Source organism: Gymnoscopelus microlampas (assembly GCF_963454915.1).
Source record: "Gymnoscopelus microlampas genome assembly, chromosome: 18".
Classification (NCBI taxonomy): Eukaryota; Metazoa; Chordata; class Actinopteri; order Myctophiformes; family Myctophidae; genus Gymnoscopelus; species Gymnoscopelus microlampas.
The window spans coordinates 35,167,559-35,180,662 of NC_139955.1; the positions used below are offsets into that span (position 1 = coordinate 35,167,559).

The following is a 13,104-nucleotide window of genomic DNA, read 5'->3' on the forward strand; positions in this document are numbered from 1 at the left end:
ATAATGCCACCTACTCTGCGATGGAGACACAAGTATGACAGTTAGTGGGCCTGTCAGTTTCCCCACTGTTTCCTCACTACAATTGCTGCGATTTGCCACGGTGACAAGTTGACAACACGGTGTGATTGCATACGCGGCCCACATCCCTCCTCATAAACGGAGCGTCACCGGCCTGTCTCTCTCTCTCTCTCTCACTCTCTCCCACTCCTTCTAACTCTGAGCTCTGCTTGCTACTGCAATGTTGACATTTGCAGTAGCAGTGAGACAAACACACAATCCCCCCGGATGCACTCGCACTTCAATAACAGCTTAAGTGCGTTCGTTCGTTCGTTCGTTTGTTCTTTCTTTCTTACTCTCTCTCTTTCTTTCTATTTATGTAAGTCAACAGTACTGTAAATAGAAACCGCATGAATAAGTGATGCCTATGATAATAAGGCTTTGTGCCTTCACAGCCTGGCTCTGCTGGGGAGTTTTAATGTCACTGTCACACCCGGGCCACCTGGAGTCTCTGATGGACTGAAAGGGAACATTGAACATGAACCCATTCAACTGACACTCCTGTAAGGTCTAAATGCCATACCAACTTCACAAGCGATCGATAGTGAGACATACAGTACAAGGGTCAAAACCACAGTGCCAAGACTCTAGCCTATGTACTACAATTCCATTGTGCTTGACTCACTTAATGTATATAGAAGCCAAGTTCATTCTTAACAGTCTGGTACCTGTCAAACAGAATGTGAGAGAGAGAATATTTCGCAAATATTTCTGTGTGGATGCACTCATGACACAACAGCAGTTTAAATTAAATTGTCAGGTGGGAGGAGTATAGGACGAAGGCTCTACGTCCTCCCGGTGGGGGCTCCTCACTGGCAGGTGAGCCAGTAGGATACGACAGCAGTGACACAACATACAGAAATGTGTGAGGGGAGGAATCAATTGGTGTAATGACTACATTGTGGAGAAAAGGGGTAAAAAGCACCCCAAAAAAAGGGACCTTTAGTGCGATATAATTTCCAGCCTCACGTACATATCACAGGCACCATCAGTCACGTGTACAGCACACCTCACACACCCGTTCGTCAACTACCGGCCCTTCGATGCATATGCCCACCGTCGAGTAATAAGCACAGTTAAAGACACACAAACATAAACACTGGTCAGGCACACATATTCCCTCTTGCGCTCGGGCAGGAAAAAAAGAATAAGAAAAATGCTGATGCAGAATTAATTTCTGTCTCCTCCAGGCCTCGGTCCTCAAGGGTATAAACAAATGGCAGCAGTTGGTGTGTATGACACAACATTAACAAGGACCCACTGTGGGGCCCATGGGGCGAGGGGACCAGAGTCAAGTAGCTGGGTCTATTACCTTCCATCACGGTCTATTTAATTAGCCTTTCTCTCCCAATTGCCCTCCTCCTTCTCCCAGCACACTCTTTGACAGCCACACAACGCAACGCAAAGATTTCTTTATTCAGAGGGAGAGAGAGAGGGAGAGAGAGAGGGGGAGAGAGAGAGAGAGAGAGCAAATAGTGTGTCTTGCGAAGCAGAAATGGAGGCAGACAGAGGAAAATACACTACATTTAATTGTTTTATGCACTTAAAGTTAGTTTTGGCAAAGACATTTTCTTTGTTTTAACACTGAGGATACTTCTCGTTAGACTTGGCTGTTGTCCAGGACCTTATAGTGTGTTCAGCTTTGTACAATAAATTAGGGGTGAGGGGCGTCTGTGTGGCGTTGACGTTAAACAACTCACCCATCGCCTCAGAGACCCCCGGGTTCATTCCTCGGCTGCGGGTGCTTCCAGATTGGCCCGTACCATTCGAATGAACACAACTGGCAGAGTTTGCAGGTGGGAGGCAGCCAGGAGATTGTGTCCTTGTCACTGCACTATAGTGACTGGTGGGTAGATAATGTGAACATCCACATTATGTTATCATTATGCTCTCCTGCTGGTGAAACGCCTTGCTCGTCGGGTGAAAAGAAGCATCTGGCAACTCCATGTGTATTTGAGGAGGCTGTGTGGCTGGCTGTCTGCACTCTCCACAGATCTACTGTGAAAGTAATGAGAACAGTTAGAAAGTGGTGCTGGCACTTTGTGCCCCGAAGGCAAGGGGGTGCCATCATGCCAATGGTTGCCTTGTAGGCCATCACTGGTGTTTGTGCTGACCCCAATCTCCTTTCATAGTGAAACGGTACTCTAAAATGTGTTTCTCAAAACAGAGAGAGAGAGAGAGAGAGAGAGAGAGAGACATAGGCAATGCAGTAACAGAAACTTGATGTAACATGGCCTTGGTTTTTTGTTTTTTTACTTTGTGGTCCAAGCGAGGTGACCTCTAGGCAGTGGTTCTCAAAGTGGGGTCCGGGAACCCCCAGGGGTCCTTGAGGGGATTCCAGGGGTTCCTCAGCAAAATGTGTTAATACATTTGAACCCCTTTATCCATACGTTGGGTATAAAAAAATAGCAGATATACCAGCTCACAGCGTGTCACTTCGTGCCGCGCTGCGAGCTTGTACACCTGCTACTTTTGTAATTTTTTGAATAATTTTGCATTTTTTACACAAATCTTCTCTTCTTGGGGTCCCTAGCACAAATCCTTTTCAGATGGAGGGGTCCGCAGCCAAATACATATACATTTGGCGGCCCTTGACACAAAAAAGTTTGAGAACCACTGCTCTAGGCAGGTCATGGACTTCCGGCTGGGTCATGGTACTCGCCATGACCAGAATGAGTGCCCAGTGTCTGGAGATTGCTAAGCTCCAGGCGGTCCATCAGTGATTGACTGAGATGCATACAGCTCCTATTTTACAATGAATTGGGTCACCATTCAGAGATTAAATATTCACCAAATTTCAGTTGGTCTTTAAGTATGTACCCAGTAGTCTCAAAAACATATGTTCCTACAGTCAATGTATTCATAAGCAAACAATGAGGACATAGGTGCTGTATCTGAGGTAAATCTTTCATTTGATGTTCTTTTGGTATCATAATTGTTTTATTGTGCCTTGTATAATTTTAATGACTATTGACTGCAAAGTAAATAGCTTTCTGGGGACGATAAACCCTTAACTCCATTCTGATCTCCTCTATAAATATATGTTTGTTTTTTATGAGCCTAACAAGCAATCGTGCAGAAAATAAAGTCGGATCAGGAAAAGGGAGCTGAAATTAAATGCAAAAGACATACAGTATCATGCATTATCTCTGCCAGGCCGGAAGGCCGAGATTGTTTTCGCCCCTGTCTGTGTGTCTGTGTCTGTGTGAGTGTCTGTGCACAGCTAATCTCGAAAACCGCTGGATCTATCCGTGTAAAACGTTCCATGCACACTGCCTGTAGGCACCATGAGGTGGTGCTATACCACATCAATTTAAGTTTTGGCCTATAACTCTTGAACCTAGGTCTTACAATAAATACATAAAAAAAAAAAGTACCATTCAGTACCTATAATTGCCTTCTAAACTTTGCGGGTAGGGCCTATTTTACAAAAGATCCACAAAATCATGAAGGCTATTAACCGCACGTGCGCCTTTCTAGCTTTAATTTCCAATATTTTTGAAATGTTGTAAACTAGCAAAAAGATCTTATCTGACAACATGATTTACGAGACTGTGGCAGCTCATGGGACAACCAAGGCATGGATGCGTGTGCCATGAAGACTAATAACAGATTCATGAAAAAATATATATCTTTTGCCCACAACAAATAGCGCAAGTGGCGATATGCTTATGGTCTCCACTCTATGCTACTGTATGGGGGCTGCTGGGGAAACTGAACGACAGGGGCAATTCTGCAAATAGACCCCATGGCCAGTTATTTGGGATTAATATAAGTAGGAAAAGAAGGCTATATGTTATTTTAGTCCGGACTTGTCCTCCTAAGTGGTTAAACTTGTTGGAAGGTTACTTACAAGCAGATGTTGCTGCAGGCACTATAACACAGACTACCAATGAGCCATAAGTGATGATTGAGTAGGACTATTTTAGGATATGTTTATGGTACATTTAAGGAGGGGGGGGGCAACCAGCTCAGTATACCTATAAAGACCCTGTTGAATGTTTGGAGTGCTCCCATGACGGGTGGCGTTTAAACAGAAACAAGCAGATTTGTTCCCTGACAGCATAGTTGGTCTGGGGGAGGTGACACAGGAGAAGTGTGTGTAGATTGTCCCCAAGTGTAAACAACCCGTTAAGGCTTTAAACGGTGCGATGAGGCATACTGCTGAGTCAGAACCTTGTAAATGGGGGTTAGCAGAGGGGCTGCTGACAGCTTGCAAGATTGAGAGAGACCGCACAGCACCCGCATGAGCGTTTCCCTCACCGGTGAGAATCAGTGGTGAAATGAGGCTACATGTTTCATTTTGCTGCCACATTTAGCCCCGGCCTCATGGGAATCCTACAGAATGTCCAATTCCAGAATGCCATCCTTTGCCTATCACAATACACACATAGGCCATTATTTGCGCTCTGGAAGCCCAGAAGGCCCCTGCACTCAACATCACTCACCAACACAAGTGTTTGGATCGTAGCCAGCTCTGCAGCATGCTTCCGCGGGTCATTCATCAGCCGCCTCCTTTCACCAAGCCACATTACATAGACCAGCACCCACTCTGACTGTTCCCACCTGCTTTTGCTCAATAAAAGCAACGCTTCATTCTCTGTATTCCTCCCTTGAGGCATAAAAGTAAGGCTACTATAACTGTAAGCCACCCCCCCCCCCCCCACACACACACACACACACCCACACAAATTAAACAAATACCCCTCAGCATGTCACCTGAGTTGTCATCTTAAAAGACAGTTTTGTCATCTGGCGTTATATGACATGCTTTATCTGCCCCCATGCATGGCAAAAGCTATTTGAGCTGCTGTCAGTCCCCGGAAAGAATCAATACTCTCAGCCTCCATACATCCATTTAAAACTCATTTGTGCTCTTGCCTCATTTATGTCTTTTTTTCTTTTTAAAAAACCTTCGTTTCGCTCGGCGGGGCGCTCCCATTTCTCTTCAAATGTTTATGAGAAAACAAGCCAGGAGGGCTGAGACAAATCACCCCACCCAGAGTTTCATATGCTCAGCTGTAGCTCCTCTGCTCAGACGGTGGGATGTGAGTGATGAGCTGTGTGAGTCTCGTCATTATTATTTGAGTAATGATTTGGCAAAGTGAGATTTGAGAGACTAGACTGCTGCGTAACTGGTGCCCCAGGCACCACAAAGGGTTACTCAGGCCCTGTGTCTGTATTCAACGGGATCGGCTCTGTACTTTTCCTTCTACACCAAATCTCTCTTGTAGATCTGCTATTTCTGCCTATCGTTAGGCCTAGGATAGGTATGCTAGGATGCTAAGTGGTTAATCCCTTCTGACATGTTCTTCAGACTACCTTGTTACAAATAATCCCATGGACCCGTGTGTGGTTGTCCTTTTGGATAAGCTTTTGCCAGACAGAGAAATGGGACTGGCTCGACTATAACACACACAAAGCCATATTAGGTTGGTCTATGTATCATCATTGGCAGTGAGGGGGTTATGTACTGTAAAGCCAAGGCTCGTCTCGCCTCAAGGGGCACCAGGCAGTGTGCCAGCCTGCCAGCCGGGGCTTATGTTGGCTGGGATTCATACAGACACCCGCTTTCTCCCATCACATTTCCTGCCAGCCCCAGAGAAGACCAGGCTCTTCCAAGGATGTAGGGAGGTAGACGAAACCCAGATTATTGACGAGACTAGTTTTGTTCTCTCATCTTAAATTGCGAGGGATAGAGCTACTATAAAAATTGTAATTGCTGTTTTGATGGAGTCTTACTTTAGGGGGGTGTGTGTGTGTGTGTGTGTGTGTGTGTGCGTGTGCGTGTGCGCGAGTGCGCGTGCGTGTGCGTGCGTGTGTGTGTGGACCCTGACCTTTTTGCACAGACATTGCTGAAAAGGCGCGATAAAGTTGGAAGAATGTGCTACACTGTATCGTATCAGCCAGACAAGTTTGTCTGACTCCTCTCCACGGTTTTATTTTCGGTGCTGTGCTGGAGATCAATTGGTTTACGTGCTCCTCATGGGTGGGTAAATGTCTGGAAAATATCCAGGGTATTCCACAACTGCCTTAGCTTGTTTACTGCCAACTCACTGATCTGTGCGGTGTGGCAATCAATTCCCCAACCCCGTGCCACAAGATAAATACAGCCAAAGCATCCAGACTAAATGAGTGTATTTAACAATGATGAAGATGGCTTGTAGTGACTACTAAGCTTTGTTTTCCACTCCCAACAGTCTTGTGTTCTTTCTGTGGACCCTCCACTAGACCCTGTAGGGACAGCGCGTTTCTCTACCACACGATCAGGATCCAAAAAGGAGCTGTGAGAAAGGAGCACAGCTTCATAGTAGATTGTGGAATTGCTCAATAAATTGGGCCCTGCCTTAATAATCAAAACAAGATTGCCTGTGTGAAACATTATGATGATACATAACTGGTGTACTGTACAGTGTGGTGTATTGCAGTGGTTCTCAAACTTTTTCATGTCAAGGACCCCCAAATTGACACTTATTAGGCCGCGGACCCCCATTTGAAAAGATATGCCAGGAAGATTTTATATAAGAGAAGATTTTTTACAGCTCTAGCAGTGACCACTTTGAGAACCAATGGTGTATTGTACAGTAGGCAATGGCCTCACAATAGAATAGAATGATCCCCACTCATTGGGGTGTTTTTTTTGTCACGGTGTATATTTGCCATATATTTGTATACTCTATACTGTATAGTACAGTATAAAGCCTATTGTTTTATTGAAGAGGTACTTTTTCACATTGTGCTCCCTCTTACACCTCGTCATCAGTCCAGTCCCACCCAGCATGCCCCGTGGTACGCCAATGAGTGCAGTGCCATTCCATTACCCTCTGCAGGTGTTTGTCAAATGAGCAATGATGCCGCAAGTAACTCGATTGGCCCGCGTGTCGGGCTCCTTCTCACTAACAACCTCCAGCAGAGTGTATCACCACGGTTGTACAACCACATTTCCCTCTGTCGACACACACACACACACACACACACACACACACACACACACACACACACACACACACACACACACACACACACACACACACACACACACACACACACACACACACACCACACACACAATTGTGCACAGCCAGGTTCCCTGTATATCAGCACGCAGAGCCTAGAGTGCCTGCAAGTCATCATCGTAGAACCAAATCTAATTTTGTGGCAAGCAAGCGGGTGAGGTGAACTACTGCTTTGGAATGAATAATCAGTGTTGAGAGGGTGTATATGGGGACTATGGCTGACGGGTACTAGAGAGAGAGATTTTTAAAAAAAAACTCTTTCTTTCTCTCTTTAGAGGGTTAAAAAAACACTCTTTCTTGCTCTCTTAGCTCAGGTCTCATTCTCGTCTCTCTGTTTTATCTGTCCTCTTTTGTCTTTTTTGCTTACACATTGAAACACGCATATGCACCCACGCAGGCAAACACGTGTAGGACACCTAGGCCTACAGCCAGGCAGGCTGCTTGACTTGACCAAAACACCCTCCCACTGTTCACTCTTAAAAATCCCTACTGTATGTCCTTAATACTTCTTAAACACAGCTTTGACATCTCTGTTTCTCTTGTCTTGTATGTCCATTTTATACTAACCTTACAAAAAAATATATATATTATTTTATATATTATATTGGTCTGTTCAATCAATAAACATTTGTGTGGGGGGATCTTTTTTTCTTATTTTTTTTCAAAAACATTTTGAACATTTTCAAAAAATCTAAGATTTTCAAATATTTTCAAAATTTTCACAAATAGCGAAAATAGCTGATTGGCTGTTTTCACTAGTCATCCTATGATGTAGTGTGCAGTAGTCTATATGGCTTAAGTGGTTGAATTCCCCCTCTCCAAACTCAATCCAGCCCAGTTTGTATTGGCGGTTAACCTTATTATGAAAGCATAACCTCTGCCTCTTAACCACTTAAACCCTATATACTTCTTTGACCGGAGTCCCCCGGGGGTCTATACTTATTCCCCTCCTTTTTCCTTTTACATCAAATCTCATTGGTGAAATTAGCCCCAGTGTACAAGCTCCCAACGACAGCGTCGGGAGCTTGTAGATCGGCTATTTTCGCAGAAACATTCACTTACTATGACATACCCAGAATAGGGACGCTATAGGATTCAAGTGGTTAACGGGTAGCACAGTGGTCTGGCTTCAGGGTCTAAACGGAGGAGAGCCCTCTGAGCCCCTCAGGCAAAGTAGTAATGTCCCCCTAGGCTCACGCTAAGAACACACTAAGCCTAAGCGGGTCTCCTTTCTGCGCCTGTTATGACTTGATGGAATCTCTCACTCTCTCTCTCTCTCACTTGCTGTCCCTCTCATCCTTTATTAAAGCCCAAGCTTTTTTTCATCTGAAGCTTGCGGCAGAGAGAGAGAGAGAGAGAGAGAGCGCCAGAAAGCGAGATGGAGAGAGAATGTTAGGTTTCAGGTCACTGTGAGACAGTTGGCAGAAGTTGTACAGAGGCAAGAATGAGAGGAATTTCAATTTGCTGCTTGCCCTCAACCCTTCAGCTCAGACGGCTGATGAAGAGATGAGACTATGAAGAAAACAGGGAAAACAGATGCTATTGTGGTCCAGAGTGTCTTCAGTGTCTTCAGATTTACATCTAATATACATATTTATAGATGGCTACAAGGGTAGCTCTTGGGCAATGACAGCCATGTGGGGGGACTTGTCGCATACCCACATCTCCACCGTGGGTTTACTTTAGGCAGTTACTCAGGCAAAAAGTGGCTTTAGGCTACACTATGGAAGAGGAGAGGAAGGATAGGGAGGCAAGTTTATTTGTATAGCACAAACATTCCAAACAAGTCCTCCATAAAAAGGTGGCTGAAAAGCAGCTGGACCAATTATTTGAGATGTAATGGGGTCCTTTTAAAGTCCCCCTGTTGTTCCTTACTTTTTTACTTAGGTTTACTCTAGGTTAAAATTGTATGAATGCATTTGTTGGTTATATTTTTCTGTATGTCTCTGCCACCCGACTGTGCGATGCGACTCATTGTGAGTTTGCAGGTTTGCTATTTTCACTAGTTTTGAAATTTGTCAAAAATGTATTTTAGTTTTTTTGGAAATATTTTGATATTTCTTTTTATGTACTGACTGATGTACTGTACCAGGACAGTTCGATCAAGCCTGTAAGAGCCAGTACAGAACCATTTAAAAATACATGGGATCCAGTTTGTCACCACTCCCCTTCCCATCACTTCTTAAGCCCAATAGTTTGTTGTACAAACCTAACATTTTTTTGGTTTATGTGTTATTTTCGGTGAGTGAAATGGTCATAAGAAAAAGCATGAAGCCATTAGGCTTTCATAAGTTAAGAAAGCACAGATGCGTGAATATTGTACAACATCCGATTCCTCTCTGACCGTTGAGTGACAGAATCAAAGAGACAGATAATTAGAAGACATTGCATCGTTCGAAGTTTGAAGTCGGTTTAATAAAGATCATGTTCAGTGCTCTGGATAGGTGTTGGATCATTTAGCAAATCCAATGATGATAAAAAATGCTAGGTTTGATGTTTGCCTGGTATCGTAGTTGATTTGAAGCACCAAATTGTTTTATTCGCATCATGCCATATACTCTGATCTCACACTTGTAAGTTGCTCTGAATAAGAGTGTGTGCTAGATGTCTAAATTGTAAAAGATGACTGTTCCTCATTGTCCACTATGGAAACATGCCCCCCAGGATTTTGGTGTTATCCTTTTAGCATAGTTTTCTTTATACTGTACTGCTGTACTGTTTTCAAACTGATAACAAAGTATTCAAACAATTGATCAGACAGGAAACTGTAAATAATATACGCTTGGTGAGCTCACTGCTGCTGCTTGCTGTGCTTTGACACACATTCTGTTTCCCTGGTGGGTTTCGCTCTGCAATGCATAGCTCCTCCCACTACTTATTTACCAAACACCAGTCCACTACCATCCATTGCCGTCATGCTTTCCATTGATTCCTGCCAGTGCAGGCTTCATAAACACACTCGGAGAAATGCAAGTGGAAAGTGGCTCTAGAGTTGGCTTGTGGAACGTGACCTATATTCCCGCCCACTACACCGGTTGAGTTACATCGCCTGTCGTGTTGTTTTCAGTTTAGTCAATCCGTTCCGCCAAGAAGGGTGGGCAGTGTATAGCCTGAACAAAAAAATAGGGGAAAAAAAGAAAGGAATCCGTCGTGCCAATTCGAAAGCACGGCAATCAGCCTAATCACTTGCATTAAGATCTTTCTCTAGACACGTACAATCTCATTATATTCAGTGGATATGCCACTGTGTTCATACACTATAAGCCCACATATGCATATGATATGGAGCCAGTCAGAATGGTCGGTTACCATTGCCTTTTCTTGAACACGCGCACGTGCACACACACATCAACTGTAACAGCTGTAGAAGCTTCTTCCTACCCTGGAGGTGTCATGGGCCAGCTATGCCATCACTGTGTGCCATTCTGCCAAGCCGGTGGGGGAGTGGGCTAGGTGGGGTCCGACACCAGACACCATCCCGGAGGAAGAGCATCACCAGTGTGGGACAAGTGCATGGCCTGTAGGTTAAATCCAGTTTCATGATGGATTTGCCGCAGTGCAAATTAGACCCTCATTGCAAAGCATTCACAGTTATTCTGCAGTCCAGACTGGGGATGTGATCTGGGTTATTTTTTAACTCATGGGCTTGGTTGATGCTAAGAATAGCACCTGGTACAGTACTGTATGACAGACAATTTCACTGGAGTCAGTATCTGTTAGAGCCTGACCAATATATCGGTCTGGCTGGTATATTGGCTGTTGTTTGACTTTTTTGGCGACATGGGTATCGGCGATTGTGCATCTGATGTGTCTCGATTTTTTACCACTTTCAACACGTCACTTGTGAGCTTGTAGACACATTGACACATTGTGAGCTTGTAGATCAGCTAATTCTTTTAATTGTCTATTTAAAAAAACTTGAAGTCTTAAGTTTTTCAAATTGATTAAGTGATTTAGCACTTTCTGACAATTTTGGTCAAAACATCGGTAATCAGTAGGCTAGAACTCTCCAAAATCTGTAAAGAAACCAATAGTCTGGCTTTAGTATGTGGTCACACCAGGAGAGCATAATCATATCTAACCTGCACCTTATGGGTAAAGTTTTACACTGTGAGAGTTAATCACTTAAATCCTATATAGTTGATCTTGATCACCCAGGGCTCTATACTGGGTCCGCACCTTTTCTTCTTTTACACCAAATCTCTTCGGCGAAAATAGCCGAATAGCCGATCTACATGTACGCCTATTATGACATGCCCAGAATATGGACGCTAGCTAGGGTTCATGTGGTTAAATGAACACGAACATGCTTTTACTGTCTGTGGTATTGTTAGAAAATTATTTTATCATCCAACATGTTAGCTATTGACAAGTTCTTTCCTTTCTTATCACCTCCTTTTTATCACCTCAGTGGTCCCCATCGTTAACATGGTGTGATACTCTTTGAAGGTCGTTCAAACGAAACATGCAGCCTTGACTTTACAGTACGTTCCTGTAACGGTGTCAAATCTTTCTCTTTCTGTCCCTCTGTCATGTTAAAGACACTCTAAACCAACTGGCATCTGTGACAGTTCCATCTGTAATCCCTGTGCACCCCCCCCCCCCCCCCCTGATGTGCCTCAATGGGAAGGATATCTGCTTTGTCGTCACGGCACACATTCTGCGACCGAGACGATTCCTGCCGGCGTTCCTTTGGGTGGGGTGGTGCAGGGATAAAGGTTCCTCTCCACCACCGCAGAGACTCAGGGATCAAATCCTCTGTGGTGCCTCCATATGAGGACAATTGGCAGTGAAGCCGGACAGGGATTGCAGCCTTTGTCCGTGTACCAGCGTCTCCACAGGTCGGCCACAGGGTGCCTGTCAACAGGGGCATTGAACTGTCGGGAAAAGGGTGTTCCTCCGCACACACTATGTCCTCCTGGTGAGGCTCATCACTGGCAGGTGATTCCATGTGTATTGGAGGAGGCATGTAGTTACAATACCATTCCTATAGCCTGGCGAGCCAGCCTCTTTCATTCCTAGGACCAACCAGTCCAAAGATCGACACGTAGGCATCAGCAATGACAGAATTTCACATATGTATAAGTGTGTGGGGAATTGGGAGAAAAACATGTCTGTCAGTTTGGCAATATTTCTCTGTCCTTTTTCCAAGTTGATAAACCACCATTAGCGTGGGTGAGCACTGGTTAATGGAGGGGAGAGTTAAAAAAAAAGGAGACTGAAAGTGATTTTGTCATAACATAGGACCATGACACTGCCTTTCATCTCCCTGGATGTCATCTCTCTGTAGCTGTGCTGCTGTGAAGGATATATTGCCAAAGGGGCTGTCGTTGTTTCACACATTGAAACCACTGGTTCTGTCAACAATGTTGGCTGCAAAGCCACCCCACTGCTTCTTAAGCTCAACAGTGTTACGCTCAATACTCCTTCGTCCCACAGTGTCGACAGTATTTGCGATAACAGGTATTACTGTATGAATGAGGAAAGGAGGGAGGCATTGGGGACGAGGTACAGTATCTACAGTAACCTAGAAATGGACACCAGGCATAAACCAGCCTAGTTCTTTAGTGCCAGTGTTATTTTTGGGCCCTGGCAGTAAGTTTAGTTTGGACTCGACCTTTTGTACAAGACCAACCGCAAGACCTGATTCTATTTAATTTTACGAGTTATATATTTTTATACAGTATATTTAAAGTTCAGTCCATTCCCCTTAACCGTGTGGACAATAGCATCCCTATTCTGCGCATAAGAGATTTGGTGTAGAGGCTAGAAAGGAGGGGACCAAGTATAGACCCCTGGGGGACCCCAGTCAAGGTCCTGATTGAGATGGACATTGAGAGAAAAACCTCCGAGCAGAGGTGGCTGAAGAAGGAAAGGCAAGCATGGTGAATGGTGCATTTATTTACCGCCTTGCAAGGCACCAACCTACTCATCGGGAGCAGTTGGTGTCTTGCTCAAGGACACTTTGACACACAGCCAGGAGAAGCTGACGGCCACTCTGCCAGTGCCGCCCACACACTCGATGGACCGC

General features: G+C 44.6%; 1 protein-coding gene across 4 annotated transcripts in view; it reads left to right on the forward strand.

The window, feature by feature from the left end:
* The window catches only part of fgf13a (fibroblast growth factor 13a), a 131,951-nt gene that overhangs the window by 71,150 nt on the left and 47,697 nt on the right, over positions 1 to 13,104 (forward strand). The gene's annotated exons all lie outside the window — the stretch shown is intronic.